This window comes from Colius striatus, unplaced genomic scaffold, assembly GCF_028858725.1.
Source record: "Colius striatus isolate bColStr4 unplaced genomic scaffold, bColStr4.1.hap1 scaffold_34, whole genome shotgun sequence".
In the NCBI taxonomy this organism is placed as follows: Eukaryota; Metazoa; Chordata; class Aves; order Coliiformes; family Coliidae; genus Colius; species Colius striatus.
The window spans coordinates 2,464,152-2,487,389 of NW_026908518.1; positions in this window are offsets into that span (position 1 = coordinate 2,464,152).

Here is a 23,238-nt window from a genome sequence, read left to right on the forward strand (position 1 = left end):
GACGTACTTACTACTGTAGCTGGGGTCTGCCTTCCTGCTTTCTTGTAGCTCCCATACTCAGTGGCATAACTTAAGAGACAAAATGTATTTTTTCAATGGGAGCTGAAGATAAAAAGTGTGGTATTGAAGATAGCTCCCACAGGAAAGCAGCTGCAAATGTGACACCGTGCTGGCTGATAGACTGCATGGCAACCTACTTACTACTGTAGCTGGGGTCTGCCTTCCTGCTTTCTTGTAGCTCCCATACTCAGTGGTATACCTTAAGAGACAAAATGTATTTTTTCAATGGGAGCAGAACAGAAAAAGTGTGGTATTGAAGATAGCTCCCACAGGAAAGCAGCTGCAAATGTGACACCGTGCTGGCTGATAGACTGCATGGGGACCTACTTACTACTGTAGCTGGGGTCTGCCTTCCTGCTTTCTTGTAGCTCCCATACTCACCTATAGAATTTAACTGACAAAATGTATTTAATTCAATGGGAGCAGAACAGAAAAATTGTGGTATTGAAGATAGCTCCCACAGGAAAGCAGCTGCAAATGTGACACCGTGCTGGCTGATAGACTGCATGGCAACCTACTTACTGCTGTAGCTGGGGTCTGCCTTCCTGCTTTCTTGTAGCTCCCATACTCAGCTATATAATTTAACTGAAAAAATGTATTTAATTCAATGGTAGCAGAACAGAAAAACTGTGGTATTGAAGATAGCTCCCACAGGAAAGCAGCTGCCAATGTGACACCGTGCTGGCTGATAGACTGCATGGGGACCTACTTACTACTGTAGCTGGGGTCTGCCTTCCTGCTTTCTTGAAGCTCCCATACTCAGTGGCATAACTTAACAGACACATGTATTTTTTCAATGGGAGCTGAGGAGAAAAAGTGTGGTATTGAAGATAGCTCCCACAGGAAAGCAGCTGCAAATGTGACACCGTGCTGGCTGATAGACTGCATGGGGACGTACTTACTACTGTAGTTGGGGTCTGCCTTCCTGCTTTCTTGTAGCTCCCATACTCAGTGGCATAACTTACGAGACAAAATCTATTTTTTTCAATGGGAGCTGAGGAGAAAAAGTGTGGTATTGAAGATAGCTCCCACAGGAAAGCAGCTGCAAATGTGACACCGTGCTGGCTGATAGACTGCATGGCAACCTACTTACTACTGTAGATGGGGTCTGCCTTCCTGCTTTCTTGTAGCTCCCATACTCAGCTATATAATTTAACTGACAAAATGTATTTAATTCAACGGGAGCAGAACAGAAAAAGTGTGGTATTGAAGATAGCTCCCACAGGAAAGCAGCTGCAAATGTGATACCGTGCTGGCTGATAGACTGCATGGGGACCTACATACTACTGTAGCTGGGGTCTGCCTTCCTGCTTTCTTGTAGCTCCCATACTCAGTGGTATACCTTAACAGACACATGTATTTTTTCAATGGGAGCAGAACAGAAAAAGTGTGGTATTGAAGATAGCTCCCACAGGAAAGCAGCTGCAAATGTGACACCGTGCTGGCTGATAGACTGCATGGGGACCTACTTACTACTGTAGCTGGGGTCTGCCTTCCTGCTTTCTTGTAGCTCCCATACTCAGTGGTATACCTTAGAAGACACATGTATTTTTTCAATGGGAGCTGAACAGAAAAACTATGGTATTGAAGATAGCTCCCACAGGAAAGCAGCTGCAAATGTGACACCGTGCTGGCTGATAGACTGCATGGCAACCTACTTACTACTGTAGCTGGGGTCTGCCTTCCTGCTTTCTTGTAGCTCCCATACTCAGTGGCATAACTTAACAGACACATGTATTTTTTCAAAGGGAGGAGAACAGAAAAAGTGTGGTATTGAAGATAGCTCCCACAGGAAAGCAGCTGCAAATGTGACACCGTGCTGGCTGATAGACTGCATGGCAACCTACTTACTACTGTAGATGGGGTCTGCCTTCCTGCTTTCTTGTAGCTCCCATACTCACCTATATAATTTAACTGACAAAATGTATTTAATTCAACGGGAGCAGAACAGAAAAAGTGTGGTATTGAAGATAGCTCCCACAGGAAAGCAGCTGCAAATGTGACACCGTGCTGGCTGATAGACTGCATGGGGACCTACTTACTACTGTAGCTGGGGTCTGCCTTCCTGCTTTCTTGTAGCTCCCATACTCAGTGGTATACCTTAACAGACACATGTATTTTTTCAATGGGAGCTGAGGAGAAAAAGTGTGGTATTGAAGATAGCTCCCACAGGAAAGCAGCTGCAAATGTGACACCGTGCTGGCTGATAGACTGCATGGCAACCTACTTACTACTGTAGCTGGGGTCTGCCTTCCTGCTTTCTTGTAGCTCCCATACTCAGTGGTATACCTTAAGAGACAAAATGTATTTTTTCAATGGGAGCAGAACAGAAAAAGTGTGGTATTGAAGATAGCTCCCACAGGAAAGCAGCTGCAAATGTGACACCGTGCTGGCTGATAGACTGCATTGGGACCTACTTACTACTGTAGCTGGGGTCTGCCTTCCTGCTTTCTTGTAGATCCCATACTCACCTATATAATTTAACTGACAAAATGTATTTAATTCAATGGGAGCAGAACAGAAAAATTGTGGTATTGAAGATAGCTCCCACAGGAAAGCAGCTGCAAATGTGACACCGTGCTGGCTGATAGACTGCATGGCAACCTACTTACTGCTGTAGCTGGGGTCTGCCTTCCTGCTTTCTTGTAGCTCCCATACTCAGCTATATAATTTAATTGAAAAAATGTATTTAATTCAATGGTAGCAGAACAGAAAAACTGTGGTATTGAAGATAGCTCCCACAGGAAAGCAGCTGCAAATGTGACACCGTGCTGGCTGATAGACTGCATGGGGACCTACTTACTACTGTAGCTGGGGTCTGCCTTCCTGCTTTCTTGAAGCTCCCATACTCAGTGGCATAACTTAACAGACACATGTATTTTTTCAATGGGAGCTGAAGATAAAAAGTGTGGTATTGAAGATAGCTCCCACAGGAAAGCAGCTGCAAATGTGACACCGTGCTGGCTGATAGACTGCATGGGGACCTACTTACTACTGTAGCTGGGGTCTGCCTTCCTGCTTTCTTGTAGCTCCCATACTCAGTGGCATAACTTAAGAGACAAAATGTATTTTTTTCAATGGGAGCTGAGGAGAAAAAGTGTGGTATTGAGGATAGCTCCCACAGGAAAGCAGCTGCCAATGTGACACCGTGCTGGCTGTTAGACTGCATGGGGACCTAGTTAATACTGTAGCTGGGGTCTGCCTTCCTGCTTTCTTGTAGCTCCCATACTCAGCTATATAATTTAACTGACAAAATGTATTTTTTTCAATGGGAGCAGAACAGAAAAAGTGTGGTATTGAAGATAGCTCCCACAGGAAAGCAGCTGCAAATGTGACACCGTGCTGGCTGATAGACTGCATGGGGACCTACTTACTACTGTAGCTGGGGTCTGCCTTCCTGCTTTCTTGTAGCTCCCATACTCAGTGGTATACCTTAACAGACACATGTATTTTCTCAATGGGATCAGAACAGAAAAAGTGTGGTATTGAAGATAGCTCCCACAAGAAAGCAGCTGCAAATGAGACACCATGCTGGCTGATAGACTGCATGGGGACCTACTTACTACTGTAGCTGGGGTCTGCCTTCCTGCTTTCTTGTAGCTCCCCTACTCAGTGGCATAACTTAACAGACACATGTATTTTTTCAATGGGAGCTGAGGAGAAAAAGTGTGGTATTGAAGATAGCTCCCACAGGAAAGCAGCTGAAAATGAGACACCGTGCTGGCTGATAGACTGCATGGGGACCTACTTACTACTGTAGCTGGGGTCTGCCTTCCTGCTTTCTTGTAGCTCCCATACTCAGTGGCGTAACTTAACAGACACATGTATTTTTTCAAAGAGAGCTGAGGATTAAAACTGTGGTATTGAAGATAGCTCCCACAGGAAAGCAGCTGCAAATGTGACACCGTGCTGGCTGATAGACTGCATGGGGACCTACTTACTACTGTAGCTGGGGTCTGCCTTCCTGCTTTCTTGTAGCTCCCATATTCAGTGGTATACCTTAACAGACACATGTATTTTTTCAATGGGAGCTGAACAGAAAAAGTGTGGTATTGAAGATAGCTCCCACAGGAAAGCAGCTGCAAATGTGACACCGTGCTGGCTGATAGACTGCATGGGGACCTACTTACTACTGTAGCTGGGATCTGCCTTCCTGCTTTCTTGTAGCTCCCATACTCAGTGGCATAACTTAAGAGACAAAATGTATTTTTTTCAATGGGAGCAGAACAGAAAAAGTGTGGTATTGAAGATAGCTCCCACAGGAAAGCAGCTGCAAATGTGACACCGTGCTGGCTGATAGACTGCAAGGGGACGTACGTATGACTGTAGCTGGGGTCTGCCTTCCTGCTTTCTTGTAGCTCCCATACTCAGTGGCATAACTTAAGAGACAAAATGTATTTTTTCAATGGGAGCTGAAGATAAAAAGTGTGGTATTGAAGATAGCTCCCACAGGAAAGCAGCTGCAAATGTGACACCGTGCTGGCTGATAGACTGCATGGCAACCTACTTACTACTGTAGCTGGGGTCTGCCTTCCTGCTTTCTTGTAGCTCCCATACTCAGTGGTATACATTAAGAGACAAAATGTATTTTTTCAATGGGAGCAGAACAGAAAAAGTGTGGTATTGAAGATAGCTCCCACAGGAAAGCAGCTGCAAATGTGACACCGTGCTGGCTGATAGACTGCATGGGGACCTACTTACTACTGTAGCTGGGGTCTGCCTTCCTGCTTTCTTGTAGCTCCCATACTCAGTGGCATAACTTAACAGACAAAATGTATTTTTTTCAATGGGAGCTGAGGAGAAAAAGTGTGGTATTGAAGATAGCTCCCACAGGAAAGCAGCTGCAAATGTGACACCGTGCTGGCTGATAGACTGCAAGGGGACGTACTTACTACTGTAGCTGGGGTCTGCCTTCCTGCTTTCTTGTAGCTCCCATACTCAGTGGCATAACTTAAGAGACAAAATGTATTTTTTCAATGGGAGCTGAAGATAAAAAGTGTGGTATTGAAGATAGCTCCCACAGGAAAGCAGCTGCAAATGTGACACCGTGCTGGCTGATAGACTGCATGGCAACCTACTTACTACTGTAGCTGGGGTCTGCCTTCCTGCTTTCTTGTAGCTCCCATACTCAGTGGTATACCTTAAGAGACAAAATGTATTTTTTCAATGGGAGCAGAACAGAAAAAGTGTGGTATTGAAGATAGCTCCCACAGGAAAGCAGCTGCAAATGTGACACCGTGCTGGCTGATAGACTGCATGGGGACCTACTTACTACTGTAGCTGGGGTCTGCCTTCCTGCTTTCTTGTAGCTCCCATACTCACCTATATAATTTAACTGACAAAATGTATTTAATTCAATGGGAGCAGAACAGAAAAATTGTGGTATTGAAGATAGCTCCCACAGGAAAGCAGCTGCAAATGTGACACCGTGCTGGCTGATAGACTGCATGGCAACCTACTTACTGCTGTAGCTGGGGTCTGCCTTCCTGCTTTCTTGTAGCTCCCATACTCAGCTATATAATTTAACTGAAAAAATGTATTTAATTCAATGGTAGCAGAACAGAAAAACTGTGGTATTGAAGATAGCTCCCACAGGAAAGCAGCTGCAAATGTGACACCGTGCTGGCTGATAGACTGCATGGGGACCTACTTACTACTGTAGCTGGGGTCTGCCTTCCTGCTTTCTTGAAGCTCCCATACTCAGTGGCATAACTTAACAGACACATGTATTTTTTCAATGGGAGCTGAAGATAAAAAGTGTGGTATTGAAGATAGCTCCCACAGGAAAGCAGCTGCAAATGTGACACCGTGCTGGCTGATAGACTGCATGGGGACCTACTTACTACTGTAGCTGGGGTCTGCCTTCCTGCTTTCTTGTAGCTCCCATACTCAGTGGCATAACTTAAGAGACAAAATGTATTTTTTTCAATGGGAGCTGAGGAGAAAAAGTGTGGTATTGAAGATAGCTCCCACAGGAAAGCAGCTGCAAATGTGACACCGTGCTGGCTGTTAGACTGCATGGGGACCTAGTTAATACTGTAGCTGGGGTCTGCCTTCCTGCTTTCTTGTAGCTCCCATACTCAGCTATATAATTTAACTGACAAAATGTATTTTTTTCAATGGGAGCAGAACAGAAAAAGTGTGGTATTGAAGATAGCTCCCACAGGAAAGCAGCTGCAAATGTGACACCGTGCTGGCTGATAGACTGCATGGGGATCTACTTACTACTGTAGCTGGGGTCTGCCTTCCTGCTTTCTTGTAGCTCCCATACTCAGTGGTATACCTTAACAGACACGTGTATTTTTTCAATGGGAGCTGAACAGAAAAAGTGTGGTATTGAAGATAGCTCCCACAGGAAAGCAGCTGCAAATGTGACACCGTGCTGGCTGATAGACTGCATGGGGACCTACTTACTACTGTAGCTGGGGTCTGCCTTCCTGCTTTCTTGTAGCTCCCATACTCAGTGGTATACCTTAACAGACACATGTATTTTCTCAATGGGATCAGAACAGAAAAAGTGTGGTATTGAAGATAGCTCCCACAAGAAAGCAGCTGCAAATGAGACACCATGCTGGCTGATAGACTGCATGGGGACCTACTTACTACTGTAGCTGGGGTCTGCCTTCCTGCTTTCTTGTAGCTCCCATACTCAGTGGCATAACTTAACAGACACATGTATTTTTTCAATGGGAGCTGAGGAGAAAAAGTGTGGTATTGAAGATAGCTCCCACAGGAAAGCAGCTGAAAATGAGACACCGTGCTGGCTGATAGACTGCATGGGGACCTACTTACTACTGTAGCTGGGGTCTGCCTTCCTGCTTTCTTGTAGCTCCCATACTCAGTGGCGTAACTTAACAGACACATGTATTTTTTCAAAGGGAGCTGAGGATTAAAACTGTGGTATTGAAGATAGCTCCCACAGGAAAGCAGCTGCAAATGTGACACCGTGCTGGCTGATAGACTGCATGGGGACCTAGTTAATACTGTAGCTGGGGTATGCCTTCCTGCTTTCTTGTAGCTCCCATACTCAGTGGCATAACTTAACAGACACATGTATTTTTTCAAAGGGAGCAGAACAGAAAAAGTGTGGTATTGAAGATAGCTCCCACAGGAAAGCAGCTGCAAATGTGACACCGTGCTGGCTGATAGACTGCATGGGGACCTACTTACTACTGTAGCTGGGGTCTGCCTTCCTGCTTTCTTGTAGCTCCCATATTCAGTGGTATACCTTAACAGACACATGTATTTTTCCAATGGGAGCTGAACAGAAAAAGTGTGGTGTTATAAATGAGCACAATGGGCCATTTAAGCCAATTAAAACCAATTTATTAACACAGAGAAGAAAAAGCAAAGCACAGCGCTGGGCGACAGGGGGAGTCACCGCTCCACCAACTGCGCAACGAGAGTCGTTCTGTTCCTCCTTTTATACTCTCCTCCACGTCACCCCTCTAGCGTCCTTCCGCGCATATCCACCCAGTTGCTAGGGGTCGTTTTCTGCCTCCGGCTGATCGTTGATGAAGGCCCCAGTAGTCTTCCTTGGTGTCCTTTGCTTAAGTCTGAAACTCGGAACAACTTGTAGTTGATTAGTTCAGTAATGTTTATCTTTTGCGGTTTCTCAACTTCGTAAACTATCACAAGGTTGCTAGCCCTTGGTTAACTATTTACAATATATTCTTTCCTGTTTCTAGTGAACAAAAAGTCATGTTCCCATCACAATCCCCCCTTTTTCTATTTCACTCTTTTTGTTCACTGAACCTGGTGAGCTCCTTTCTGCTGAGCTCCAAGTAGTCCTCTGCGTTTTCACTGTTTAGTGGTTCATATCTTGCTCTAACTAGCATAAGGTGAGCAGCCTCCAATCTTCCCTTCACTATGTTTATCAATTTGTTAAATATACAAGGCCCAAAGGTTAATATCAAGATAAATAATATTAGAGGTCCTGCTATAGTGGACAAAAGCGTTGTGAGCCAAGGAGAGTGGTTGAACCATGATTCATACCAACCCTGTTGTGCTTCCCTTTCCTTTTTACGTTTTTCCAATTGCTTCCTGAGCTCAGCCATGGTATCTATCACTATTCCAGTGTGATCTGCATATGTGCAACATTCCTCTCGTAAGGCTACACACAACCCTCCTTGTTGTAAAAACAATAAATCTAAACCCCTCCTATTCTGGAGCACTACTTCTGATAAGGACCTTACTGATTTGACTAGCCCATCTATCGCCTTTTCGATTCTACTCGAATCTTCATCTACTGAGGCTCTTAAGTTTATCATACCTTTTTGTTGGTTTATTAAGGCAGCTGCTCCTGTTCCTATTCCCAATATTCACAAAAAAAATTCCCCAGGGTAGTTGCAATATGCCTTCCCTGGATTTGATGCTGGGCACATATAGAACCCTACCTTATTCTTACAGGGCTGAGTCTGGATAATGTCACACAGCTGACATCTAAAAGAGGGGGCCCCCGAAGTTGTAGTTTTTGCAATGACCCGTTGATCTTCCCATCTGATAAGTGACCATTTAAAGGGTTCATGGCTTGGTACATTGTCTCCTAGTGCTGTCCTGATCAATGACCATATCATCCACATCCACATTAAAGTTAAGTAAAATCCACTGCCAGTGTGGGTATGGTTAATTAGTCTGCCCAATTTTCCCATCCTTCTAACCCGAATCCTCTCGCCCCTTTGGTCATTGCCTGTAAGCTCCATGGGGTTCCGTCCTTTCACCAAGTATCCCTCTGCCTCGCTCGTCAACTAGTTTGCTGCTAGTTACGAGGGTTATTATCTTCTTGGCAGCAAGGATCCTTTTGGGGATGGAACTTACATTCCTCTCGCTCTTTGAGAGAGTTCACAGGGAGTTGCACCTGCAGCTGTTGGTTCGCCCACGGCTTGACCCTCGCGGGGGCCGAGAGGCTGGTTAGAACAGTATTGCCAAATTCAAATAAGAGGCCCCAATCCCGGCTTTGAGGCCTCGGATTGAGGTTATGCCCAAACTATCCCTCCCAGTACGGTTGGTAAGTATGGGCCCTCCCTTTTTCTGACAGTGGATTTATCACAACTTCTTACAAGTTTTAACTTGTACCAATTTTATAACAAAAGTTCAGCAAGCTAAATAATTAACAAAAATGCAAAAGTTAGCTGTTAAAAATTCAAGCTCGGTAAATAGGGACACAAAGTCAATGATAGCTTTCGCTGGATTCTTTCCTGGTTTGCTGGTGACAGTCTTTCCCACTACTTAAGGGGCAGGGATTTATAATCGTACCGTCTTTCCTTCCTCCAAGTCTATGAGCTTTGTCCGGACGTCCCTGGTGTAACCTTAGTTAATACCAGCTTTAGGTCGTCTGTTGGTGTCTTTACTTTCCACTGAGGAGCCGGACACTCTGGGAAGTTGGAAGGGTCTACTGGCCCCTTTATTCGGCTTGCATGAGTCCACCCTTTCTCGGCTGTTCTTATGGCGGTGTCTGTGGTGAGCAGTGTTAAATAGGGCCCTTCCCACTTCGGTACTAGTGGGTTTTCCTTCCAACTTCTGACTAACACCCAATCTCCGGGCTGCACCTGATGTAATACAAGATCCAAAGGAGGTCTTTGGGTCCACATTCCTTTTTCCCATAAACTTCTCCTATACTTTGCCAAAATAATTAAATAACGATTCAAATTTTCGTCATTAATATTGGGGTTTGTTTGTACCTTTTCTAAATTATAAGGCATTCCATATAACATCTCAAAGGGAGATAACCCCGTATCTGCTCGTGGTTGTGTTCTAATGTTCAATAGGGCCAGTGGTATACATTTTACCCATGATAATTTAGTTTCTAACATCAGTTTAGTTAATTGTTTCTTTATTTCTCCATTCATCCTTTCTACCCGCCCTGAGCTCTGAGGATGATATGGGGTATGTCTTTCCCACTTTATTCCCAACGCATTAGCTAAATCCTGAGTTATTTTCGAGGTAAAGTGCGGGCCTTGATCTGAGTCTATGGTTTCGGGTACCCCATATCTCGGTATTACTTCTTCAAGCAAAATTTTTACTACAGTTTGGGCAGTCTCTCTCGTAGTTGGGAATGCTTCCACATAGTGTGTGAGATGATCCACCATCACCAAAAGGTATCTTATTCGCCCCACTTTAGGTAGTTCTGTAAAGTCAATTTGTAGGCTTGAAAATGGTCTTTTAGCTAAGGGTCGACCTCCGGGAGGTAATTTCCTCAAGTTACTCCGATTAACTCGTAAACAGGTAGGACAACTTTTGGTGATGTGTTTGGCAATGTCGTGCAACCCAATAGTCATATATTTGGTTGCAAAATGATCTGCTAGTCCTTGAGCTCCCCAGTGTGTACCTTGGTGTAGTTTATACATAATTCTTTGGGCTACTGCTTTGGGCAATATTTCCCGCCCATCCTGGGTTATCCATTTTCCATTGTCCTTAGACAATTCCAATTTCTTTAACTTGTCCTCTTCTTCGGAGGTGAAGACTAATTCCGTGTCCTCCGTTAATCTATCCTGCCTCTTCGGGTTTTCCCTTAAAAGCATTTCTCTAGCTGCTGCTCGCTTAGCTTCCCGATCTGCTGCATTATTCCCCCTAGTTTTGAGGTCCGTTCCTGTTTGATGGCCTTTTAGGTGTACTACTGCTATTCTTTTGGGTCCCCTCAGGGCTTGCAATACTTCAATTATCAATTGCTGGTGAACTAACCCCTTCCCTTGTGAGTTAATTAATCCTCGTTCTTCCCATAATTTTCCAAAGGTGTGTACTACCCCAAACCCATATTTGGAATCAGTATATATCGTTCCCTCCTTCCCCTTCAAAAGTTTTAAAGCTCGAAGGATGGCATACAGTTCACAGGCTTGTGCTGACCAGGACTTATCCAAAGCCCCTGATTCCACTACTTGTAAGTTTGTGCCCCTTATGATAGCGTAACCTGATTGACGTTTTCCTTCTACCACCCGGGAGGATCCATCTACAAATAACTTTTCTCCTTCATCTAATTCTTCTTCTTCTAAGTCAGGCCTAATTTTAGTTTGTTCTTCAATAGTTATCAAACAATTATGTGTCAAAGGTGTTTCTTCTACATTCCCAAACAAAAAGGTAGCTGGATTTTGAATAGCAGTTGTTTCTAAGGTAAAATTTGGTGCTTCTAATAAAATTCCCTCATATTTTAGGAGCCTAGTGTCTGATATCCATTTGTCTGCCTTTTGCTGCATAACGCTCCTGATATTATGGGGAGAATAAACCTTGAGATTGCTATTAAAGGTAATTTTCCTAGCCTCTTCGACTAATAACGCGCACCCAGCTAACATTTGCAGACACGCAGGCCATCCTCTGCTTACGGGGTCCAAAAGTTTCGATAGATACGCTACAGGTTTCCTCTTATCTGCCCATTCTTGGGCTAGTACTCCAAAAACTATTCCTTCCTCTATATTAACAAATAAGTAAAAAGGTCTTTTTAAATCAGGGAGGCTTAAAACTGGGGCATGCATCAGACTCTCCGTTAGTTCCCTCAGTTTTTCTGTGTCCTCCTGAGTCCATTTCATCCACCCATCCTGAGTCAGCTTTTGGTATAAGAACCTGGCCTTACTACTATAATTCTCAATCCATTGTCTACAATATCCTGTTAAACCCAAAATTTGTCTAATTTGTCTCTTGTTTTTAGGTATTGGCAATGATAGAATAGCCTGCACTCTTTCTGGGTCTATTCTTTTCTCACCTCGTTTTAAATAGTGCCCTAAATATTTTACTTCTTCTTCCACAAACTGTAGTTTGGCTCTTGAAACCTTTAATCCTTTAAGTCCCAAAAAATTTAAAAGTTTTATACTTTCCTTTCTTACTGCTTCTTCATCTTTTCCTGCTATTAATAAGTCATCTACATATTGTATCAAGGTTATCCCAGGTTCAGTTTGGTAATCCTCCAATATTTGTTCCAAAGCCTGCCCAAATAAATTAGGGGATTCTGTAAAACCTTGGGGTAACACCGTCCATCTAAGTTGTTGTTTCCTCCCTGTCTCTGGGTCTTCCCATTCAAAGGCAAAGTAATCTCTACTCACTTCATCTAAAGGACAAGCCCAAAAGGCATCCTTTAAGTCGATTACACTGTACCAGTGATTGTCCGGGCTCAGTTTACTCAATAACGTATAGGGATTAGCCACTACTGGGAACCTGGCTATTGTTCTCTTGTTTATTTCTCTTAAGTCATGTACTAAACGATAAGACCCGTTTGGTTTCTTTACCGGTAAAATTGGAGTATTATAAGGGGACATACAGGGCTCCAGTAATCCCTGTTTGATTAGCCGGTCGATTTCTGGTTTCAGCCCTTTTCTCCCTTCCAAAGACATTGGGTATTGTTTTATTCTTACTGGCATCTCTGGATTTCTAATAGTGACCTTGAAGGGAGTAATTTCTAATCTTCCAGCGTTGTCAGGATTATACCATACTTCAGGGTTGATCCTTTCCTCATCTTCCAATCTCAAGGGGCACAACTTAATTTGGATTTCCTGTTCCACCACTGTGATTTGAATACCTAATTCTACAATCATATCCCTTCCTAATAGGTTATAATCTGATTCGGGTACTAATAAAAAGTCCCCAATGCCCATTTTGGAGTCTGATTCTACCATTACCTCTTTTATTATCTTAACTTCAAAAGGTTCTCCTTTTGCTCCCACTACTGTGGCAGTTTCTCTAGATAATTTACACCCTTTAGGTAATGACTGGAGTGTAGACCTTTCAGCTCCAGTGTCAACCAGGAAAGTAATGTCCTGGCCCTGGGGACCCACCTTCAATTTTATCAAGGGCTCTCTTCGATGTTTCTGGGTCCCCAAAAGGTAGAGCCCCTGACCCCCCTAATCCTCCTTAAACTCCTTCTCATCCCTGATCCGCATCCGACATTCCTTCTTAAAGTGTCCCTTTTTCCCCGCAATAAAAACACACCTTCAAGTTTTGTTTATCTTGTCCATTCCACCTGGATTCCCTTTTGTCTTGCTTGGGTTTCCTATCCATCTCCCGGCTTTCACGCATTGCAGCCACCATTATTCGGGCTTGTTTCTTATCTCGCTCTTCCTCCCTTCTCACATATACCTTTTGGGCCTCTCTTAGCAATTCATCTAGCTCCCTATCTTGCCAATCCTCTAATTTTTGTATTTTCTTTCTAATGTCTTCCCAGGATTTGGAAACAAAGTGTACTTTCAGTACTGCCTGTCCCATTTGTCCATCCGGATCCATTCCTGAATACAACTGAAAGTTCTTTCTTAGTCTCTCCAGCCATTCAGTGGGGGTCTCATCTTTTTTTTGTCTTTCGTTAAAAGCTTTGTTAATATTCTGTCCCCTTGGAACAGACTCCCTGATCCCTTGCACAATTATTGTTCTGAGATCTTGCATATGCACTCTATGGGCCGGATTCTGATGGTCCCAATTAGGGTTTTGTAACGGCCATTTTGTATCTGCTGCCGGCCCTTGCGCGTGCTGCGTATCCCAGATGCGCATTCCTTCCCTTCTGATCATATTTTTCTCTTCTGCTGTAAATAAGATGTTCAATATAGATTGCAGTTCTTCCCAAGTGTACATGCTGGGTCCCAAAAATTGATCTACCTGCTCGGCTACTCCAAGTGGATCTTCCAAAAGGGATCCCATTTCTTTCTTAAAATCCCTAACATCCCCCGAACTTAGAGGCACCGATATAAACCCTATGCCAGGTTGGGGTCCCCCCATAGGCATCTCTCTTAAGGGATATAAACCCTTCCTGGTCCGGCTTCGGGTTACCGGTCCTGTATATTCGGGTTCGTCTGAATCTGAATCTGTCCCTGCTGGTGCGCTCGGAGGAGCCACTGCTGCCTGTACTTGGGGTGGGGGTACATAGGGTGGAGGTGCCACTAAAGCGTCATCTGGTTTACTTCCCTTTTTCTTACTCTTATTCCCTTTTGGTATTTCGGAGAGCTTAAACAGAAATACCTCCGGTCTCTCCACCCACACCCTAGCGTAATGACTCTCTTCTTGGGTACAGGGGGGTATTTTGCTATTCACCCAAATATTTAAGGCTTGTCTTACCCAAAGTTCTGAAGAACCGAATATAGGCCAAAACACCCTTTTAGAAATTTCCTTCCCTCCCCATACTTCAACGCAATATTGAATCATTTTGGCCTTATCCTTGTCCTGCGTGCCTGGAAAATGTCGCCAGTTTTCTAACACAAACCCTAAAGGGCTTTCCCTAGGTACTGGAGGGAGTTTTACCTCGGCAGGGGGCTTACTCTTCCCCTGTCCCATTCTTCCGGAGTGCCTTCTTTCCGCGCTCCGGGATCCCACAGGGGCTTGCCCTTCCCCTGTCTTATTCTTCCGGAGTGCCTTCTTTCACACAATTCCTTTCGCTTCCCCTGGTTCGTGGCCCAAGCCCTCGCGGGTCTGTGGGAACCGCACTACTGAGGGTCCGCACTCACTTGGAGAGTCTGGCTGCCAGCTCTCCTCTCATGCACATCACACAGTCGCACTCCGGGATCCCAACCCCCGCCCGGACGGATCCCGTATTACTCACGCGCCCTGGACCGTCGTCCCGCGTCTTCGTCCGGACTTTGTGCACAAAACTTTTAAGGGGGTTCCCCGGGCCCTTAATTCTTCCGGAGTGCCTTAATTGCACTCCGGGATCCCCTTTGCTTTCTCTTTTCTTTTTTTTTTTTTTTTTGGGGTTCGTCGGTCGGGGTCGAGGGTGGATTTCAAGCACCGGGGCCACCAAATTGGTGGGGCGCCCCCCCTAGTGACTGAGAATCCTCCCCTACGGCCTCCGATCCGAGTCACGGCACCAAGCTGTTATAAATGAGCACAATGGGCCATTTAAGCCAATTAAAACCAATTTATTAACACAGAAAAGAAAAAGCAAAGCACAGCGCTGGGCGACAGGGGGAGTCACCGCTCCACCAACTGCGCAACGAGAGTCGTTCTGTTCCTCCTTTTATACTCTCCTCCACGTCACCCCTCTAGCGTCCTTCCGCGCATATCCACCCAGTTGCTAGGGGTCGTTTTCTGCCTCCGGCTGATCGTTGATGAAGGCCCCAGTAGTCTTCCTTGGTGTCCTTTGCTTAAGTCTGAAACTCGGAACAACTTGTAGTTGATTAGTTCAGTAATGTTTATCTTTTGCGGTTTCTCAACTTCGTAAACTATCACAAGGTTGCTAGCCCTTGGTTAACTATTTACAATATATTCTTTCCTGTTTCTAGTGAACAAAAAGTCATGTTCCCATCACATGTGGTATTGAAGATAGCTCCCACAGGAAAGCAGCTGCAAATGTGACACCGTGCTGGCTGATAGACTGCATGGGGACCTACTTACTACTGTAGCTGGGGTCTGCCTTCCTGCTTTCTTGTAGCTCCCATACTCAGCTATATAATTTAACTGACAAAATGTATTTAATTCAATGGGAGCAGAACAGAAAAAGTGTGGTATTGAAGATAGCTCCCACAGGAAAGCAGCTGCAAATGTGACACCGTGCTGGCTGATAGACTGCATGGGGACCTACTTACTACTGTAGCTGGGGTCTGCCTTCCTGCTTTCTTGTAGCTCCCATACCTAGTGGCATAACTTAAGAGACAAAATGTATTTTTTTCAATGGGAGCTGAGGAGAAAAAGTGTGGTATTGAAGATAGCTCCCACAGGAAAGCAGCTGCAAATGTGACACCGTGCTGGCTGCTAGACTGCATGGGGACCTACTTACTACTGTAGCTGGGGTCTGCCTTCCTGCTTTATTGTAGCTCCCATACTCAGTGGCATAACTTAAGAGACAAAATCTATTTTTTTCAATGGGAGCTGAGGAGAAAAAGTGTGGTATTGAAGATAGCTCCCACAGGAAAGCAGCTGCAAATGTGACACCGTGCTGGCTGATAGACTGCATGGGGACCTACTTACTACTGTAGCTGGGCTCTGCCTTCCTGCTTTCTTGTAGCTCCCATATTCAGTGGTATACCTTAACAGACACATGTATTTTTTCAATGGGAGCTGAACAGAAAAAGTGTGGTATTGAAGATAGCTCCCACAGGAAAGCAGCTGCAAATGTGACACCGTGCTGGCTGATAGACTGCATGGCAACCTACTTAATACTGTAGCTGGGGTCTGCCTTCCTGCTTTCTTGTAGCTCCCATACTCAGTGGTATACCTTAACAGACACATGTATTTTTTCAATGGGAGCTGAGGAGAAAAAGTGTGGTATTGAAGATAGCTCCCACAGGAAAGCAGCTGCAAATGTGACACCGTGCTGGCTGTTAGACTGCATGGGGACCTAGTTAATACTGTAGCTGGGGTATGCCTTCCTGCTTTCTTGTAGCTCCCATACTCAGTGGTATACCTTAAGAGACAAAATGCATTTTTTCAATGGGAGCTGAGGAGAAAAAGTGTGGTATTGAAGATAGCTCCCACAGGAAAGCAGCTGCAAATGTGACACCGTGCTGGCTGATAGACTGCATGGGGACCTACTTACTACTGTAGCTGGGGTCTGCCTTCCTGCTTTCTTGTAGCTCCCATACTCAGCTATATAATTTAACTGACAAAATGTATTTAATTCAATGGGAGCAGAACAGAAAAAGTGTGGTATTGAAGATAGCTCCCACAGGAAAGCAGCTGCAAATGTGACACCGTGCTGGCTGATAGACTGCATGGGGACCTACTTACTACTGTAGCTGGGGTCTGCCTTCCTGCTTTCTTGTAGCTCCCATACTCAGTGGTATACCTTAACAGACACATGTATTTTTTCAATGGGAGCTGAACAGAAAAACTATGGTATTGAAGATAGCTCCCACAGGAAAGCAGCTGCAAATGTCACACCGTGCTGGCTGATAGACTGCATGGGGACCTACTTACTACTGTAGCTGGGGTCTGCCTTCCTGCTTTCTTGTAGCTCCCATATTCAGTGGTATACCTTAACAGGCACATGTATTTTGTCAAAGGGAGCTGAGGATAAAAACTGTGGTATTGAAGATAGCTCCCACAGGAAAGCAGCTGCAAATGTGACACCGTGCTGGCTGATAGACTGCATGGGGACCTACTTACTACTGTAGCTGGGGTCTGCCTTCCTGCTTTCTTGTAGCTCCCATACTCAGTGGCATAACTTAACAGACACATGTATTTTGTCAAAGGGAGCTGAGGAGAAAAAGTGTGGTATTGAAGATAGCTCCCACAGGAAAGCAGCTGCAAATGTGACACCGTGCTGGCTGATAGACTACATGGGGACCTACTTACTACTGTAGCTGGGCTCTGCCTTCCTGCTTTCTTGTAGCTCCCATACTCAGTGGCATAACTTAACAGACACATGTATTTTTTCAAAGGGAGCTGAAGATTAAAACTGTGGTATTGAAGATAGCTCCCACAGGAAAGCAGCTGCAAATGTGACACCGTGCTGGCTGATAGACTGCAAGGGGACCTACTTACTACTGTAGCTGGGGTCTGCCTTCCTGCTTTCTTGTAGCTCCCATATTCAGTGGTATACCTTAACAGACACATGTATTTTTTCAATGGGAGCTGAACAGAAAAAGTGTGGTATTGAAGATAGCTCCCACAGGAAAGCAGCTGCAAATGTGACACCGTGCTGGCTGATAGACTGCATGGCAACCTACTTACTACTGTAGCTGGGGTCTGCCTTCCTGCTTTCTTGTAGCTCCCATACTCAGTGGTATACCTTAACAGACACATGTATTTTTTCATTGGGAGCTGAGGAGAAAAAGTGTGGTATTGAAGATAGCTCCCACAGGAAAGCAGCTGCAAATGTGACACCGTGCTGGCTGATAGACTGCATGGGGACCTACTTACTACTGTAGCTGGGGTCTACCTTCCTGCTTTCTTGTAGCTCCCATACTCAGTGGCATAACTTAACAGACACATGTATTTTTTCAAAGGGAGCAGAACAGAAAAAGTGTGGTATTGAAGATAGCTCCCACAGGAAAGCAGCTGCAAATGTGACACCGTGCTGGCTGATAGACTGCATGGGGACCTACTTACTACTGTAGCTGGGGTCTGCCTTCCTGCTTTCTTGTAGCTCTCATACTCAGTGGCATAACTTAAGAGACAAAATGTATTTTTGTCAATGGGAGCTGAGGAGAAAAAGTGTGGTATTGAAGATAGCTCCCACAGGAAAGCAGCTGCAAATGTGACACCGTGCTGGCTGATAGACTGCATGGGGACCTACTTACTACTGTAGCTGGGGTCTGCCTTCCTGCTTTCTTGTAGCTCCCATACTCAGTGGTATACCTTAGAAGACACATGTATTTTTTCAATGGGAGCTGAACAGAAAAACTATGGTATTGAAGATAGCTCCCACAGGAAAGCAGCTGCAAATGTGACACCGTGCTGGCTGATAGACTGCATGGCAACCTACTTACTACTGTAGCTGGGGTCTGCCTTCCTGCTTTCTTGTAGCTCCCATACTCAGTGGCATAACTTAACAGACACATGTATTTTTTCAAAGGGAGGAGAACAGAAAAAGTGTGGTATTGAAGATAGCTCCCACAGGAAAGCAGCTGCAAATGTGACACCGTGCTGGCTGATAGACTGCATGGGGACGTACTTACTACTGTAGCTGGGGTCTGCCTTCCTGCTTTCTTGTAGCTCCAATACTCAGTGGCATAACTTAAGAGACAAAATGTATTTTTTTCAATGGGAGCTGAGGAGAAAAAGTGTGGTATTGAAGATAGCTCCCACAGGAAAGCAGCTGCAAATGTGACACCGTGCTGGCTGATAGACTGCATGGCAACCTACTTACTACTGTAGATGGGGTCTGCCTTCCTGCTTTCTTGTAGCTCCCATACTCACCTATATAATTTAACTGACAAAATGTATTTAATTCAACGGGAGCAGAACAGAAAAAGTGTGGTATTGAAGATAGCTCCCACAGGAAAGCAGCTGCAAATGTGACACCGTGCTGGCTGATAGACTGCATGGGGACCTACTTACTACTGTAGCTGGGGTCTGCCTTCCTGCTTTCTTGTAGCTCCCATACTCAGTGGTATACCTTAACAGACACATGTATTTTTTCAATGGGAGCAGAACAGAAAAAGTGTGGTATTGAAGATAGCTCCCACAGGAAAGCAGCTGCAAATGTGACACCGTGCTGGCTGATAGACTGCATGGCAACCTACTTACTACTGTAGCTGGGGTCTGCCTTCCTGCTTTCTTGTAGCTCCCATACTCAGTGGTATACCTTAAGAGACAAAATGTATTTTTTCAATGGGAGCAGAACAGAAAAAGTGTGGTATTGAAGATAGCTCCCACAGGAAAGCAGCTGCAAATGTGACACCGTGCTGGCTGATAGACTGCATGGGGACCTACTTACTACTGTAGCTGGGGTCTGCCTTCCTGCTTTCTTGTAGCTCCCATACTCACCTATATAATTTAACTGACAAAATGTATTTAATTCAATGGGAGCAGAACTGAAAAATTGTGGTATTGAAGATAGCTCCCACAGGAAAGCAGCTGCAAATGTGACACCGTGCTGGCTGATAGACTGCATGGCAACCTACTTACTGCTGTAGCTGGGGTCTGCCTTCCTGCTTTCTTGTAGCTCCCATACTCAGCTATATAATTTAATTGAAAAAATGTATTTAATTCAATGGTAGCAGAACAGAAAAAGTGTGGTATTGAAGATAGCTCCCACAGGAAAGCAGCTGCAAATGTGACACCGTGCTGGCTGATAGACTGCATGGGGACCTACTTACTACTGTAGCTGGGGTCTGCCTTCCTGCTTTCTTGTAGCTCCCATACTCAGTGGCATAACTTAACAGACACATGTATTTTTTCAATGGGAGCTGAAGATAAAAAGTGTGGTATTGAAGATAGCTCCCACAGGAAAGCAGCTGCAAATGTGACACCGTGCTGGCTGATAGACTGCATGGGGACCTACTTACTACTGTAGCTGGGGTCTGCCTTCCTGCTTTCTTGTAGCTCCCATACTCAGTGGCATAACTTAAGAGACAAAATGTATTTTTTTCAATGGGAGCTGAGGAGAAAAAGTGTGGTATTGAAGATAGCTCCCACAGGAAAGCAGCTGCAAATGTGACACCGTGCTGGCTGTTAGACTGCATGGGGACCTAGTTAATACTGTAGCTGGGGTCTGCCTTCCTGCTTTCTTGTAGCTCCCATACTCAGCTATATAATTTAACTGACAAAATGTATTTTTTTCAATGGGAGCAGAACAGAAAAAGTGTGGTATTGAAGATAGCTCCCACAGGAAAGCAGCTGCAAATGTGACACCGTGCTGGCTGATAGACTGCATGGGGATCTACTTACTACTGTAGCTGGGGTCTGCCTTCCTGCTTTCTTGTAGCTCCCATACTCAGTGGTATACCTTAACAGACACGTGTATTTTTTCAATGGGAGCTGAACAGAAAAAGTGTGGTATTGAAGATAGCTCCCACAGGAAAGCAGCTGCAAATGTGACACCGTGCTGGCTGATAGACTGCATGGGGACCTACTTACTACTGTAGCTGGGGTCTGCCTTCCTGCTTTCTTGTAGCTCCCATACTCAGTGGTATACCTTAACAGACACATGTATTTTCTCAATGGGATCAGAACAGAAAAAGTGTGGTATTGAAGATAGCTCCCACAAGAAAGCAGCTGCAAATGAGACACCATGCTGGCTGATAGACTGCATGGGGACCTACTTACTACTGTAGCTGGGGTCTGCCTTCCTGCTTTCTTGTAGCTCCCCTACTCAGTGGCATAACTTAACAGACACATGTATTTTTTCAATGGGAGCTGAGGAGAAAAAGTGTGGTATTGAAGATAGCTCCCACAGGAAAGCAGCTGAAAATGAGACACCGTGCTGGCTGATAGACTGCATGGGGACCTACTTACTACTGTAGCTGGGGTCTGCCTTCCTGCTTTCTTGTAGCTCCCATACTCAGTGGCGTAACTTAACAGACACATGTATTTTTTCAAAGAGAGCTGAGGATTAAAACTGTGGTATTGAAGATAGCTCCCACAGGAAAGCAGCTGCAAATGTGACACCGTGCTGGCTGATAGACTGCATGGGGACCTACTTACTACTGTAGCTGGGGTCTGCCTTCCTGCTTTCTTGTAGCTCCCATATTCAGTGGTATACCTTAACAGACACATGTATTTTTTCAATGGGAGCTGAACAGAAAAAGTGTGGTATTGAAGATAGCTCCCACAGGAAAGCAGCTGCAAATGTGACACCGTGCTGGCTGATAGACTGCATGGGGACCTACTTACTACTGTAGCTGGGATCTGCCTTCCTGCTTTCTTGTAGCTCCCATACTCAGTGGCATAACTTAAGAGACAAAATGTATTTTTTTCAATGGGAGCAGAACAGAAAAAGTGTGGTATTGAAGATAGCTCCCACAGGAAAGCAGCTGCAAATGTGACACCGTGCTGGCTGATAGACTGCATGGCAACCTACTTACTGCTGTAGCTGGGGTCTGCCTTCCTGCTTTCTTGTAGCTCCCATACTCAGCTATATAATTTAACTGACAAAATGTATTTTTTTCAATGGGAGCAGAACAGAAAAAGTGTGGTATTGAAGATAGCTCCCACAGGAAAGCAGCTGCAAATGTGACACCGTGCTGGCTGATAGACTGCATGGGGATCTACTTACTACTGTAGCTGGGGTCTGCCTTCCTGCTTTCTTGTAGCTCCCATACTCAGTGGTATACCTTAACAGACACGTGTATTTTTTCAATGGGAGCTGAACAGAAAAAGTGTGGTATTGAAGATAGCTCCCACAGGAAAGCAGTTGCAAATGTTACACCGTGTTGGCTGTTAGACTGCATGGGGACCTAGTTAATATTGTAGCTGGGGTATGCCTTCCTGCTTTCTTGTAGCTCCCATACTCACTGGTATAACTTAACAGACAAAATGTATTTTTTTCAATGGGAGCTGAGGAGAAAAAGTGTGGTATTGAAGATAGCTCCCACAGGAAAGCAGCTGCAAATGAGACACCATGCTGGCTGATAGACTGCATGGGGACCTACTTACTACTGTAGCTGGGGTCTGCCTTCCTGCTTTCTTGTAGCTCCCATACTCAGTGGCGTAACTTAACAGACACATGTATTTTTTCAAAGGGAGCTGAGGATTAAAACTGTGGTATTGAAGATAGCTCCCACAGGAAAGCAGCTGCAAATGTGACACCGTGCTGGCTGATAGACTGCATGGGGACCTACTTACTACTGTAGCTGGGGTCTGCCTTCCTGCTTTCTTGTAGCTCCCATACTCAGTGGTATACCTTAACAGACACATGTATTTTTTTCAATGGGAGCTGAGGAGAAAAAGTGTGGTATTGAAGATAGCTCCCACAGGAAAGCAGCTGCAAATGTGACACCGTGCTGGCTGATAGACTGCATGGGGACCTACTTACTACTGTAGCTGGGGTCTGCCTTCCTGCTTTCTTGTAGCTCCCATACTCAGTGGCATAAGTGAAGAGACAAAATGTATTTTTTTCAATGGGAGCTGAGGAAAAAAAGTGTGGTATTGAAGATAGCTCCCACAGGAAAGCAGCTGCAAATGTGACACCGTGCTGGCTGATAGACTGCAAGGGGACGTACTTATGACTGTAGCTGGGGTCTGCCTTCCTGCTTTCTTGTAGCTCCCATACTCAGTGGCATAACTTAAGAGACAAAATGTATTTTTTCAATGGGAGCTGAAGATAAAAAGTGTGGTATTGAAGATAGCTCCCACAGGAAAGCAGCTGCAAATGTGACACCGTGCTGGCTGATAGACTGCATGGCAACCTACTTACTACTGTAGCTGGGGTCTGCCTTCCTGCTTTCTTGTAGCTCCCATACTCAGTGGTATACATTAAGAGACAAAATGTATTTTTTCAATGGGAGCAGAACAGAAAAAGTGTGGTATTGAAGATAGCTCCCACAGGAAAGCAGCTGCAAATGTGACACCGTGCTGGCTGATAGACTGCATGGGGACCTACTTACTACTGTAGCTGGGGTCTGCCTTCCTCCTTTCTTGTAGCTCCCATACTCAGTGGCATAAGTTAAGAGACAAAATGTATTTTTTTCAATGGGAGCTGAGGAAAAAAAGTGTGGTATTGAAGATAGCTCCCACAGGAAAGCAGCTGCAAATGTGACACCGTGCTGGCTGATAGACTGCAAGGGGACGTACTTACTACTGTAGCTGGGGTCTGCCTTCCTGCTTTCTTGTAGCTCCCATACTCAGTGGCATAACTTAAGAGACAAAATGTATTTTTTCAATGGGAGCTGA